Genomic DNA, 15,422 nt, shown 5'->3' with positions numbered 1-15,422 from the left:
ACCTCGGAATCGTCCTAGACTCTGTTCAATTCTAATCAACTTCCAGAATCTGTAGTAAGAGTGCCCAACAGTGTCCATCTCCTGATCTTTCTTCATACAGTCACTATCTCTGTTCAGGGCCTCATCATCTCCATATAATAACAAAACTGCTGCTGCTGCTGTTGACAGCTAATACGTGTTTAATGCTGGGAACCAGGTACAGTTCTAAGCTCCTGGCTCTTCCTTTTCACCCTCATTAACAATCCAGTAAGGGTTGTGAACCTAGTATGTGAACTCACTGCACTGTTCACTGTTTCTGGAATCTTCTCAAATTCTGCTGATCTCTACATAATGATGCTTACTAAGTCTTAAAATGCCACATCAACCTATTACCCAAAATTTTCACTAGCTCACCAATGTCAACAGAGACAGTTCAAATTTCTTAACCTGGTGGTCACAGCTGACCCCAACTTACTTCTCCAAACTTTGTTATTCCACTCTCCTGTCCCTAACTCATCTCCTTATATGCTTGCTCTGAGCAGTCTGGGCCATTTACTTACTGCTCTCCTTCAGTACATGCTGTACGTTTTGAATCATGACCTTGCTCCTCCTTTTTCTGTGCCTAGAGTGCCCTTGTCCCTACCTCGCTGAGTCCAACGCCAGTTAAACTGCCTGCCTTCATTCCTAAGTCAGATGTAAAGGTCTCCCTTCCTTCTAATTCTGTGTCCTTTGGTTGTACTTCCCATATCAGTTTCACATACTTGCTATACATCCTGTCTCCCCTGTTAGATCCTGGAGTAAAATTTTATTTGTACACATTTTTAAAGTCTCCATACATAAGACATGCATGTGTGGTGAATTAGATTAAGGAAACGTAAAACACCCACCTTCTGTATTTTCTCCTAGGTAAAAACTACACAGCTTAGGGAGATAAAGGAAAAATTCGTTTTATCTGGGTATTTCCAATCAAGCAGTCTGGCTCTAGTTTTCTATGCAAATGAAATGATGAATACAGACCAAATGATAATACTTCCAAGAAAAAAAGGTAACCAAGTGAATCAGCACTGCTACTTGCTGTGGTTTGTCTCCTTTCCTCCTTTGAACTAAGGAACACAAGGTCATCAGCTTTGTTAAACATTTACTACATGGCTTTTTTTTTTTTAGTTCTGCCTTTACACTGGAATTTACCTTCATTTCTTATCCTTCAACTGCCCTTTTTCACTATAGAGTGCAGCACTATAACTTTATTTATAGTAAACGCTCTAAACAGAGAAAAACTTTTGGTCACGTTTTTTGAACAGTGGGGTGTGGCTCTGGGATGCGGAGGGGAAAGACAGCAAGACAAGGGTGACAATACAGACAGAATCTGACCAAGTTTTAAAGGTCCAGGCCCAATACTGAGGCAGCAGAGAGAAGAGGTTAAAAAGAAAACGAAGCTTCTGAGAGATGAGATGCAAGGAAGATACTATCCTGCTGTGTCTACTCTACTTTGCAGACACGGCATGCCTTAGCACCTACACAGAAGATGTGTATTGTTCAAGCTCTCACTCTTTCAGTAAATTGTAACCTTATTTCAAATATATGGTGGCGAAAAGAAATCCAAGTACAAAAGAAAAAACTTTAAAAGGTTCAAGTAGATTATGGTCTCTCAGAGAATATGCAAATGAGAACAAGACCAAATCCACAACTACCCAAATTCACACATGTTCACAATTCTACTTTGTTGGTGGTAAAGATTAAAGTCAACATAGTTAAAATATTATTTGGGGAGTATATAGACAATGATTTCTACTTCAGTCTTGTCAAATGCTTAAAATGATCCTGGGATCTTTGTTTATGAAATACCAGTTGGCTTTAGGACTCACTTGAAGAACCAGGCCCAAACTTGTTTGGGAGTTAGCTTGTTCCTGAGGTGTATTAACAACCACCACCACCACAAAGCGAAACAAAACAAAACAAAGCGCAACTGGCATGCAGGTGTTGTATCTGTATACCTTAGTTTACTTCTTTGTAATGTATAAAAGTAACCCAGCTCTCTGGGACACCTCAGCCAGGTGGGCACCATTAGCTTCCTAGCTGATTCTCTGCTTTCTGAATAAGCCAGTTGGCTAAGGCAAGAAATCTTCAGATCCCAAAAGGGACTGTAAGTCTGCTGCCACAGCAGACTTTCTAACCAACAGACTCCTCACGGAGACTTTTAAACCACTTCCATGGCCCATTTTCTCTGCTCCTTCTGTGTTCAAATACCAAACCTATCTGGGTATACCAAAAGGAAGAGAAATATATAAAATAAAAAGTAAAAACAACTTAGGGGGATAAAAGAAACCTGGAATGAACTAAGGAGTTGAACTTCTGATTTGCAGAGGCCAGCCATTAAAAAGCTGAAAGACTGGGGCACCTAACCTGACTTAATAGGACAGGAAATCAAATAGATCACAAAATAGCCATCCCCCAGCCCGAGGAAGAAAAAGAGTCCTAAAAATAGATGACATCAGGCATGTAAAATGGGTGAGAAAGAAATCCCTATGGGTTTCCACCATTTACCTCAGAAACGTATCTCACAATATGTATCAACTATGTGGAATTCATGCTAGTGTTTATATTTTGATGAGACACCAATTTTTTTTTCAAGTCTTTACCCCAACATTTACTTGCTTGCTACTTACTCTGCAAGAAATAACTACCTCCCCTTTTGATTACTGACCAAAAAAATACGACCACAAAGCAAACCAAAAAAATGGCTCCAGTTGACTTATATTTGTTGCATAAACTAAAAATGTAACCTCTACCTAATAAGTATCTGCAACTATTAGAACTTACCTGCATTATAACACAGATCTCAGTATCCAATCAGAACAGGTTCCCAGTTTTTATTCTGAAAGGCTCCTAAATCTAGTAAGGGCTTTTTAAAAAATCAGCATTCCCATTTCATCTTATTTCAAGACACTCTTAATTTTTGACAAAGGGATTAAAATTCTTTTACAGGAATCCCAGTAAGGGAAAATGGCATTTCTTTTCTTTGATGCCCCACCTATCTTCCTAAGTTTTTAACCCCCACCCCCCAACAGTCCAGATTAATAGCAGCTAATATTTATGTAGCAATTCACAACTTGTGAAGCTCTCTGACATACATGATCTCATTTGAGACTCACCACTAAATAGGAAGGTGCTATTTTTAGGTTCCATTTTTACATGTGAGGAAGCCGACACTAAATGGCTGACTTGCCCAAGCTCACAAAGCTGGTGACAGCTGAATGGAACCTGAACACAGGTCTCCTGATGTTTAATGGCCTGCTTTTGCTACCGCACCATGCTGCCGAAAATACTGTAATCAGAGTACAAATAAATGCACAAATCTAAGACCCTGTCTAAGTTGCCCCCACCCACACACACCCACCTCTAGTCTAAGTTCTAGTTAGCTGTGGAAGGTCTATTCTCCTGATTTCTTCATTTTTCTGGAAAACATTTATCTGGCTTATGTGTTAAATAAGGAGATCATATGAACACCATTCTGCCTATACTAGAAGGCACCTTAGTCACCAGGGGTTCTGCACAGGCACGCCTACGTGCATTTTTCCAGATAGTGGGTCAGATTCTCCAGAGTCCATGACTCTGGAAAGGTTAAGAACCCAAGCTAGAAGCAATGGCTAGATATCTTTCCAAGAAGCAAAATCCACAAAGTTTTCAAAATAAAGAGTTTTAATCAAGGCCTCATACTGTGCCCCACTTACCTTCTGCCTTCCCTGCTCCGGGCCTTCTCCCAGGCAAAGAGAGTCATTCTGTAATCTACATCTGTTTTTTAAAGCATACATAAAACCTGGAGCAACTGATAACATATAAATCAATGTCTTATAAAAAATAAATTTAAATTAATTATCTATTAAAATGTAACCCTTAACACATACTCCTTTCTCTTATGATTTAACTTCCCAGAATGACAGTTTTCTTACCACAAGCATTCCAATTCCCTCAAAGAAGTTTTACAAACATAACTGCTCTGAACTCCTGAAATGCCATTCTTCACTAAGAACCCTCTAGATTACACAGGAGACAAGGTAGCGTGCAAGGAATTCTGAATCTGTTAGGCAGTTCACTCAACTATCATACCAAAAGGATTTAGAATTTTTTTGCTGGGGGAAGGAACAGAGAAGAGTGGGAGACAGAATGAATGCAGCCCTATTTATTGTCCTACTGCTTGAAAACTCCTAATCTGAATCTATAACATATTCCTACTACCACTTGAACATCAGAAGTACAGTCTCTTTTCATCTTAAATAGAGCTTTTCAGTCTAAACCTGTATAAACAAACTTTGTCCTTCAATCTTTCAACTCCTCGGCAGTTTTTCAAGGTCACTTTTGCAAGCAACGACAGAGGCCTGCATCGAGCAACTTTGACTGCTACACTACTCCAATTCCAAGAGCCCCAAATCTAAACGCCTATCGATCCTCTCAGATAAATCCTTTTCAGGAGGGGAAGTGGGGGAAGGCAAATCAACACCCTCCAAACTTCTCCTCTACTAGGGCCTGCTCCTTTTCCCTACCCAGAAACTCAGTACTGCTGGCTCACTGCTCCACGCTGAGTCTGCTGCAGAAATGTTCCAATGACCTTCATTTCATATTTGCAAATAAGAAGAAAACAAAGAAAGGCTTTTTAAAATCAAGTGTATTATAGATGTTAGTACATGGGACAGAAGAGTTCACTATTCACAAAAACTGGCTAGTTACTGATTAGCAACCAGCATTAGCTTCGGATCCCTAAAAGAGGGGAAAAAAATATCAAGGGCAAAAGATAGGGTGCCTATACTCTTAACTTTCCTATTCACAATCTGCAGGTAAAATAGGATTCAAAATATTTCATACAGAAAATGAAAAGCACTTTGCTCATTTCATTTTTAAAGAACCAAACCAATGCCTGACAAAATGTGTGAAATTGGTAGAAAAAGACTTGCTCTTGTCACTGCCAATATAGTGGAAAAGTATGTTTCTTTCCAACATTCTAAGCTAGAATGTGTATTTTAAAACAAAGATTGTTACTTAATTATTGGTCCGTATTAGAATAGAAGCAGACAGGTAAATCAAGAAAGTTACGGGAGAATTTCACACTGGCATGTGGGCCTTCCTTCACCATTAGAACCTGCATCCATGCAAACCACATTTTCACACAAATTTAGAACAGCAATAGTGTTGCTTCCACCTCTGAAAACACAGATGTCAACAAAGTGCATGGAAACAGAGAAAGTCTTACAACAACTCAGCTTATTCTGTAGGAAAGCTTCAGTGCACTTGAACAAAGGAAAATTATTTGGAAAACAGTTAAGTTTACCCAATGCAAAGAGAAAGTGCTTTGCTTCTGTGTGCCCCTGGAAAATGATTAGCCTTTCTTCATGTACCTGATCTTGTCAATACTCAACTAGGAAAAGAAATCCTAGGTGAAGGGCATGCAAAATCTAAACAGAGCCAAGGTATTCTAGGTGCACCAAAAGGTATGCATGGAATGTAAAGTGGCCATTTTCTGAAACAGTGCAACTTGTCTACACTCTCTGAAGCTAAACAGTTTCTACCATTTTAACACAAAACAAAGAATTAAACTTACCGAGAACTGCATTAATTTTACATGTAGTTATTTATATCTCCTCGGACAGGGAGAATTTAAGTCACTCCTAGCCCTCCCCCCCAAAAGGACGGAGGAAACAAAAGGCAGCAGGAGATGCAGAAACCTGAGTCTGGAATGTCCACTCCAGTGAAAACCCGAACAGCTGTCCCCCCACCCCCCAGCAAACTATTCGCCATTTTTCTTTGTCTTTCAGCTGACCCCTGCCTCAGTGAAAAACTCCGAGGCTCCAATGAAGCCCTGCAGCCTCCTTCCACTTTAACAGTCAAAGGCATTCAATCTAGCATGCTATTTGACACCAAACCTTGCCTCCAGAGTGGTCCCATTGGCTGAGCTGCTTTATCAGCTAAGAACACAAAGCCATGATTGGCTGTTCACGTCATCAGTTACCTCCTTTGTACACTTCCTGTTTTAAAGTTACCTTGAGAAGCAGAACAGGGGTCAGATTCAGACTTAAAACTACGGGGAACTTAAGGCTTGGAAATGCCTGGCAAATGCACACAGCAGATGCCCTAGGGCCTCTTGTGTTTCCAACAAGAAGAAAATGCAAATTTACAATGTTCTTAAAATCACACGAAAGGGCTGTTACAGTTCCCACCCAAAGGATTTCTTATTGGCTGTCAGAGTTCCATTTAAAAAATTTAAGGTAATTTAACTGCTTCTGATTGGCCATCAAAGATGTCTGTAAGATATTGCTACAGTATCCTATGGCAGTAAACCAGAGAAGCAATGTGCACAAGATCGGAAAGTTGTGACTTAACTATCTTCAGTTTTCTCTTGAGCATTAACAGAAGAAGAAAAAGAAAACGGGGTGGGCTCATCCAACAGCTCCAAAGAAAATGTGACCTCAGTAACAAAGAGTGGTATCAATGGTCATACAACAGTTTGTAGGATTTCTAAAGAGGCATTTGTCATTATGTCCCTGGTAATTCTAAAAGCACATATTAGTACTAGGTTAAATCACCTTATTTTGAAACACAAACTAATCTAAATAGGAAAATTATGGAGTAATATAAGAAGGTAGTGGCAGAGACGGTGGCATTTCCAGAACGTCTACCAGGAACCAGAGAGAGAGAAATACAATGATAAAGGGGGATGGGAGGGAGGGGACTGGCAGAGAGAAAACATCAGTGCCTACTATTTAAAGTTCACTACAGTTTGATGGATTAACTTATTCAGGATGGTCATTAAAAATGTTGATTAGCTTCAAATATTACAGTTTTGATATCACAGAGAGTAAACTCCTCTACCACATTTTCAAGAGTAAGTAGCAGGGATGATCTCAGGAGAGAGACTGTAAGTACTGCAGTTACTGAAGACATTCTGGGATGCTCAAGTTTACCGCAGTGGTCAAGATTTGCTTAAGGATTTGGGCCCAGCTGTTGAAAAGGAGCTTCCTAATATGGTGAAAATGAATTAACATGTCTTTTTTCTTTTCTTTTTTACAAAATATTCAATAGAAACACTGCATTATTACCAAAGGTCTTTAACAATCTCCTTAGCTCTGCTTCCTCCCTGGAAGGCTAAATATCCTAGGACTGAACAACACAACTGTTTTGCCAGGTAAAGGAGACCTTCTCTAGAAATACCTTGGCTGACCTTATATGCGAGGTCATCGTGGGCATAGGTAGGGATTTGGCAGCGCCCTGAATCAGAAGCAAGGTGGTCCTTCCAATCACTTTGCCATATTTTCTCTACACACATTCCACTCATTTCTCACATTGGAATGAATTAATTTCTAAACACCACCAATTAGTGCCAGGCTTTATGTTAGGTACATTACAGACTTTTCCCCTCTAATCCTCACTATCCCCTTTAAATGTGAGAAAGAGCGAAAAAGAAGTTTGACAACTGGCCCCTAACCATACATTAAGGAGGCAAACTCAGGTCGCACCTAGGGTACTATTCTTTCTATTGTACCACAATGCTGACACCGAGACATGAGGCACCTCAGGGCACAGCCAAGGAAATTCTTAGGCGTCACATACATGTAGAGGTGGCATAAACTATTACATCCAACTTCATTAATTTAAAAATCAGAAATCTGACTGATGTTGAGCTTGATCTCTTGATTAGAGACCTAGCTAAGAATGTGACAAAACAGCACCCTCTCCTTAAGGCCCCAAAGCTACTAGAAGGGACTGTCTCTAGCATACCCTGCAACCCTGCAAAAAGCAACTCCTGAGCCACAAAGAGCAGTGTGGGACGACTACCAGCTGCTACCAAAAATCTTCCCCATGCCTTTCACCACCAGTCTAGGCTAAAATTTGGTTCTTGTCCCAAATGCCCAGCCCCACTCTGTGCTTGATGTACCGAATTACACCAAACATGTCTCTTAATACTCTGTGAAGGTCTCTGGCATAGTTTTTATTAGTTCTTGGAAAGTTTGCAAGAAAAACACTTTAACCCCTACTTCTTTTTCTTTTTTAAAGATTTATTTATTTGAGAGAGAGAAAGAGCATAGGGAAGGGTAAGAGGGAGAGAGAAACTTAAGCGGACTCTGCACTGAGTGCGGAGCCCTACTTGGGACTTTATCTCACAACCCTGAGGGCACAACCTAAGCTGAAACTAAAAATCAGAAACTTAACCAACTGCGCCACCCAGGCACCCCTCAACCCCTATTTCTCATCAACAGCTACCTTACTGTAATTCAAGCTAGTGGGAAGAGAACGGAAATTATCCTAGAATTTCCATCTGGCAGCCTGACCCATTCAACTTACTACTGCTTTCTCCTCTCTAGCCTGTTGTTACTGTGGAATAAGAGCGTCATGCGATCTCTGGGATTCCAACTCACATTCTTCCCTGGTCCTGGATCTTCCCTGGTCTAGCCCTCCAAACCAGACAACTGCATCGTCTTGCCCTAAAAAACACCCAGATCACTATGAGGCAAAATGAAGGCCTCTGATTAAGTGGTTCAAGCTTAAGTGCTCTCAAAGTAGTTATGGTGGGACCTGATGCTTTTGGTCAGAAAATTCTATGACCCTGGCCAAGTTACTTAACCATCTCTGAGCTCACTTCTTCATGTATAAAACAGAAAAAATAACACCAACCCATGGGAATGTTGAGGCTTAATTGACAGGGTAAAGTATTCAGCATTAATTCCTAGCATGGGGTAGGTACTCAATTAATATCTAAATATATACTTGACTATGGCACTTAGCACACATTATAATTACTTTCAACCATGTCTCTGTTACCAGAGGAGGGCTTCCTGAAGATGTCTGTGTTTTATTTATACCCACATATAGCACCATTGCTCAGTACAGAGGTATACATCAAACGCAACCTTAGCCATGGTGTCAACAAATTAACAAGGAGTAGTGGGGACTGAGGGAAACTGGAGAGTGCATGTCCCACCTAAAGGGGCAGCCACTGTTCAGCTCCAATTGACAAAGGCCATGGAGGAAGATTAGCCCACTGCAGCAAGAGTTTCGGAATCAACAAAAGAAGCAAAAGCTAGATCCCGAACACAAAAAGTTGATGCCAAAACAGCTCTTGATCAGCATCCTGAGGAATGACTGAAGGACCAGAGTTATGGCAGAAGTTGGCTGTAACCACCATGACAATTCAGAGCCTTACTCAGTCCCCCAGCTAACCTAATCTTGCAGGTTATACTGTATCACATCAGAAACATGACTAGTAGCAAAGATACTAGACTCTTCAGTGCCCTGAACAAACACTTCACTGATGGTACCCCTAACTGATTCCTTTGGACTCAGAGAAGTAAGTGAACCTGGAAGTCCCAAGAAATATCAGAGAATCTCTAAAGAAAAATGAACTTTTCATCTGTTGTGATATGAACACAAGCCATTTTCATTTGAATATTAAATACATTGTGTGACTTCTTATATACTAAGCTGATGAGAGATGTATATAGCAGTTTTGTACTGATGTGATAGGCTAAGGGAATGGGGTGTTTTCTTTTTTTTTTAAGAATACCTTTAATGCAACTACTCAGAATCAAATACTGTATTTTGCTTATATAAATGAGAAACAAGGGTGTTAGTCTCCCAATATTAGATACTACTATACAAACTGTTTTGTAATCTTTTTCACTTAAAAAATATCAACCTTCCATATCAAATATATATCATTTATAGTTGGGTTATATTCCATTAAATGGATGTACCTTAATTTTTCAATAAGTTTTATATTAATAACTTCAGTGTTTTCAATTTATTTTTTTAATTTTTTTAATATAGCTGATACAATGTTACACCAGTTTCAGGTTTATAACACAGTGATTCACCTTCTCTATGTTATGTTATGCTCACAAGTGTAGCTGCCATCTGTCACCATACAACACTATTACAGTGTCATTGACCATACTCCCGATGCTGTGCCTTTCATTCCTGTGGTTTATTCATCCCATAACTGGAAACCTGTATCTCCCCCTCCATTTCAGCCATTCCATGCCTTCCCTGGCAACCATCAGTATGTTCTCTGTATTTATAGGTCTGATTATGCTTTCCTGTTGTTCATTTGTTTTGTTTTTTAGAGTCCACACATGAGTAAAATCATATAGTATCTGTCTTTCTCAGTCTGACTTACTTCATTTAGCATAATATCCTCTAGGTCCTTCCATGTTGTCACAAATGGCATCATCTCATTCTTTCATATGACTATGTAAAAATCCACTGTGCGTGTGTGCGCACACGCGTGTGTGTGTGTGTGTGTGTGTGTGTGTATATACCACATCTTCCCAACCACTCGTCTATTGATGGACATTAGGTTGCTTTCACATCTTGGCTATTGTAAATAATGCCAAGGCTACAATGAACAGAGCGGTACACATATCTTTTTGAATTAGTGTTTTCGGGTGCCTGGGTGGTTCAGTGGGTTAAAGCCTCTGCCTTCGGCTCAGGTCATGATCTCAGGGTCCTGGGATCGAGGCCCGCGTCGGGCTCTCTGCTTGGCGGGGAGCCTGCTTCCTCCTCTCTCTGCCTGCCTCTCTGCCTACTTGTGATCTCTGTCTGTCAAATAAATAAATAAAAATCTTAATAAATAAATAAGAAAGAAAGAAAGAAAGAAAGAAGGAAGGAAGGAAGGAATGAATTAGTGTTTTCATTTCCTTTGGGTAGATATCCAGTAATGAAATTACTAGATCGTATGATATTTCTATTTTTAATTTTTTGAGGAATCTCCATACTGTTTTCCACAGTGGCTGTACCAATTTACATTCCCACCAACAGCAAAAAAGGTTCCTTTTTCTCCACATCCTTGGCAACACTTATTTCTTGACTTTTTAAACTTTCTGACAGGTGTAAGGTGATGTATCATGGTGGTTCCAATTTGCATTTTCCTGATGATTACTGATATTGAGCACCTTTTCATGTGTCTATTGGCAATCTGTACGTCTTCTTTGCAAAAATTTATTTTCAGGTCTTTTCAGGTCCTCTGCCTACTTTTTCACCGGACTTTTTGGTGGGGCTGCTGAAATGTATAAGGTCTTCATATATTTTAGATATTAATCCTTCAGTGTCTTCAATTTTAAAATACTGTAAATAGGGGCGCCTGGGTGGCTCAGTGGGTTAAAGCCTCTGTCTTTGGCTCAGTTCATGATCTCAGGATCCTGAGATCAAGCCCCACACTGGGCTCTCTGTTCAGCGGGGAGCCTGCTTCCCCCTCTCTCTCTCTGCCTGCCTCTCTGCCTACTTGTGATCTCTGTCTGCCAAATAAATAAAATCTTTTAAATAAATAAATAAATAAAATACTGTAAATAGTATCACAGAGAACATCCATTATGCCCATTCCTTCTACCCTCATTATCCCTTCCAGAACCACTGCAATGGCTTCATAAATATTATCATTTTTGTCTGGTTTTTAAAAAAACAACCAGGGTCAGTGGGGAGGGATAGGGTAGTTAGGTTATGGACACTGAGGAGGGTCGTACTACGGTAGGTGCTGTGATTTGTGTAAGACTGATGATTCACAGACCTGTATCCCTAAGCAAATAATAGATTATAGGTTAGTAAAAAAAAAAAACAAAAAACAACAAGAACAACAAAACAAAACAAACCATGAAAGACAGATTTTTCTAATGTTAAATCTTTCCATTTTCCATTTTGGTTTTAATTTTTTTTTATTATAAGCAGAAAATTAAGGACTGCCAGATTGTTGCTTCTGACCCATACCCTTCACCTCACTTGGTCATGAACAACTATTAGTTATTTCCCAAACCAAATCCACCTTCAAAGTTAAAACTTTGTGTCAACAAATTTTCAAAAGAATCTGACAGAAGTTCTAAAGATAATCTCCAAAGAAGTCCCAGAAACATTGTTTGTTTTGTTTTGAGCAATGACAGTATCATTAGAAAAAGGAACACAGTGTTTGCTGGTACCCAGTAAATGGCTGCTCAATAAGTTAATGAAGTAAACCAATAAATGAGATGGTAAGTGGATCATAAATTCTCAATTATTTGTTTTTAAAAAATAAATTGTATTCTCCAAAGCATAAATTAAAACCAATGGATGGAAAGTTATTCCAGAAAACTATTCTCTTCTCTCAGAGCTGTCCAAAGATGGCACAAGCTGCCTCAGAAGCTATGGATTGGGTTGTTGGCACAGGCTGTTTGAACACTTGACAGCAATATGTAAAGACAAGATGAAAAAGAGCAGCCATGTGGAGAAGCAGAGGGAAAAAAGCCCAGTCTCTGCAGCTAGACAGATTTAGATTCTAATTCTAATCCCTCATCACCTCATTTTAGCTGAGTAACCTCAAACTAGTTACTTAACCCCACTGAGGCCAATCTCCTAAACTATAAACCATCTTGCAAGGCTATAAGATCAGGGATATTTTCATTCACTCAGTAAATACTTACGTATAAGTATTGTGCTAAGGGACGCCTGGGTGGCTCAGTTGGTTAAGCGGCTGCCTTCGGCTCAAGTCATGATCCCAGGGTCCTGGGATCAAGTCCCAAGTCAGGCTCCTTGCTCGGCGGGGAGCCTGCTTCTGCCTCTGCCTGCCTCTCTGTCTGCCTGTGCTCACTCTCTCTCCCTCTGTCTCTGACAAATAAATAAATAAAATCTTAAAAAAAAAAAAAAAGTATTGTGCTAAGATCTGGGGATCCTAAACAATACAAAAGCCTGTCCTCGAGGATACTAAAGTCTATTATGACAGAGAAGAATATTAAAATAGGCGATCACAGTGCTGTGTGTTAACAGTTCCCACAGGCATAGTATAAGACCTAAGCAGAACCCCTAACCCAGGGCCTAACTAAATTTCAGGCTGGTCAGAGACGGCTTCTTGGGAGATTTAAAATTGTAAGAAGAATAGGAACCTACTGAGACAGACAAGCAAACTGCATGTGCAAAGTCCTGGAGCGGACAGAAAGCATTACACTCCTGGAATGGCTATAGTTTGATATGGCAGCAGCCCAGAGACAAGAGGCTAGAAGAGAACCTAGAAAAGTGAACAGGGCTGGACAAGACTAAGATACTAGAACTTTATTCTGAGGACAACAGCGAGCCACTGAAGAGCTTTATGCATGGAACTGGCACAATCAGAATTACCCTTTTAAAAGATCATTTCAGGTTCAGCCTGGAAAAACACACAGGGTGGGAGCATGAGAACTCCACAGAGCAGCAGGGGAAACAAAGACCCTGTGTCATCTAGTTACTGGAAAATGTGGTAGTGCAGATGTTGAGTAGATAAATGGGAAATATTAAGAAGATAAAAAATCATTAAGACCAGTGGTTAATAATCCCTGTAGAATAACAACACTGTGACTGATAAATAGCAAGTGCTCTAAGAAAATGGTAGCTGCTAGTATCATCATTGACATTGGCAACTGGGTTAGATGACCTTTGGAAATCACTTTGATCCTGAAGAGTCTGTGCGACTTTGGAGACGTATGCTGTACGTTCCCAGACAAATCCTTTCCTACTATTGGCCAAGCTGTCTTATACAAAAATATTTGTTTTTTACTCATAAACTCTCTACACCAGAACTGTTCAACTGGGCCCCACTACGTACTAGTCATAATATGAAATGCTTATTAGATGTTCTCACAAACAGGGTTTCATGGCCAAGTAAGTTCAAGAAACACCGCATTATGCATCCTCTCTCTTGAAGGGTCATAAGGCACATCAACAAGCAGGCTCTGAATACTAATTCTGCAGTAAAGAAATACATTTCACTTTACTGTCAAGGATCCTTTTTCCAACTCCAGAGAACATTTATTACATTGTATAAGAACTCATGTTCAGGGGCGCCTGGGTGGCTCAGTGGGTTAAGCCTCTGCCTTCGGCTCAGGTCATGATCTCAGGGTCCTGGGATCAAGCCCACATTGGGCTCTCTGCTCTGCAGGGAGTCTGCTTCCCCCACCCCCCTTTGCCTGCTGCTCTGCCTACTTGTAATCTGTGTCAAAAAAATAAATAAAATCTTTAAAAAAATAAAAAAACTCATGTTCAATGAAACAGCTTAGGAAATGCTGCTCTAAAGTGCCTTACAGGGCGCCTGGGTGGCTCAGTGGGTTAGGCCGCTGCCTTCGGCTCAGGTCATGATCTCAGAGTCCTGAGATCAAGTCCCACATCGGGCTCCCTGCTCAGTGGGGAGCCTGCTTCCCTCTCTCTCTCTCTCTGCCTGCCTCTCCATCTACTTGTGATTTCTCTCTGTCAAATAAATAAATAAAATCTTTAAAAAAAATGAAATAAAATAAAATAAAAATAAAGTGCCTTACAGATTTTAGTGGAATGAAAAGATTATAGGCCACCTTCCAAAATGGCTGGAGTTTTACACACATTATGGCATTTCCCTTTTAATTTAGTCCTACTGAAAATACATTAAATATCACCATAAATAGCAATCCTCTGGCTCCCAAATTATCACCAGCCAAGTGTGCTTTGCTTTTTTAAAAGGCCACAACTTTGTGTCATGATAACGAGCAAATTCTAAGCTACTTACCCTTCGGGGTACAGTAATAATTTTTAAGACAGTTAAGAATGACAAAGATGTTCAACTGCTCAGTTGCATGTAGTTCACTTTCCTCTTTTCTATGAACAATCACGCCACTAGTGAGGGGTATGTTTTCTTAACACTAGACAAAGAATCTTACTTCATATAGATCCCTAGACAATGTGCAGCTTCTGAGGGCAGGGGTAACAATAACAGAAACTGTGAAAACCTTCAGTACAGTAGTCTCCCTTTATCTAGAGGCAATGCAGTCCATGACCCCCCACCACCCAGTGGATGCCTGAAACTGCGGGTAGTACAGAACCCTATATACATTATGTTTCTTCCTATACTACATATCCATGATGGAAGTTTAATTTATAAATTAGGCACAGTAAAGAGACCAATAACTAGTAATAAAATAGAAAAAATTATAATAATATACTGTTACGTGAATGTGGTCTCTCTCAACATCTCTTACTGTTCTGCACTCACCCTTCTTGTGATGATGTGAGATGATAAAAGGCCGGTGTGATCAGATGAAGTGAGGGGAATGACCGGCATTGTGATGTGGCGTTAGGCTACTACCGATCTTCTGACAATAATCAGAAGGATCATCTGCTTCTGGACCACGGATGACCGCAGTAACTGAAACCATGGAAAGCGAAACTGCAGAAAATGGGTGGGACTGCTGTAACTCTAATAGATTTAAGCCAATGACATCACACAAACTATTCTATACTCCAATATCATTTCTTATGAGTCACTGAAGCATTTATTGAAAGATTGCTCAAGATCACTGTTTATAGCTCACTCCCATGAATGTATTTAAGATTCTTTTTTTTCCCAAAGATTTTATTTATTTGACAGAGAGAGGCACAGAGAGGGAACACAAGCAGGGGGGCGGTGAGAGAGGGAAAGGCAGGCTTTCCGCTGAGCA

At 40.1% G+C, this 15,422-nt stretch overlaps 1 protein-coding gene across 4 annotated transcripts in view; it reads right to left on the bottom strand.

Moving 5' to 3' along the window:
• The window catches only part of NFYC (nuclear transcription factor Y subunit gamma), a 68,489-nt gene that overhangs the window by 45,931 nt on the left and 7,136 nt on the right, over positions 1–15,422 (bottom strand). The window contains exons 1-2 of one of the 4 annotated variants that reach the window (XM_013045279.2): positions 3,930–4,046; positions 3,711–3,805 (exon numbers count right to left, since the gene is read on the bottom strand). The exons of 1 other annotated variant lie outside the window; for it this stretch is intronic. The gene's annotated coding sequence lies outside the window, so the exon portion shown is untranslated. Of the gene's footprint in view, positions 1–3,710; positions 3,891–3,929; positions 4,047–5,572; positions 5,703–15,422 lie in introns of those variants that run through there. 2 more of the 4 variants (XM_013045303.2, XM_045064296.1) reach the window with 2 other exon arrangements.

This window comes from Mustela putorius, unplaced genomic scaffold, assembly GCF_011764305.1.
Source record: "Mustela putorius furo isolate JIRA1106 unplaced genomic scaffold, ASM1176430v1.1 tig00003853_pilon_pilon_pilon, whole genome shotgun sequence".
Lineage (NCBI taxonomy): Eukaryota > Metazoa > Chordata > Mammalia > Carnivora > Mustelidae > Mustela > Mustela putorius.
This window is presented reverse-complemented; position numbering and strand designations above follow the sequence as displayed.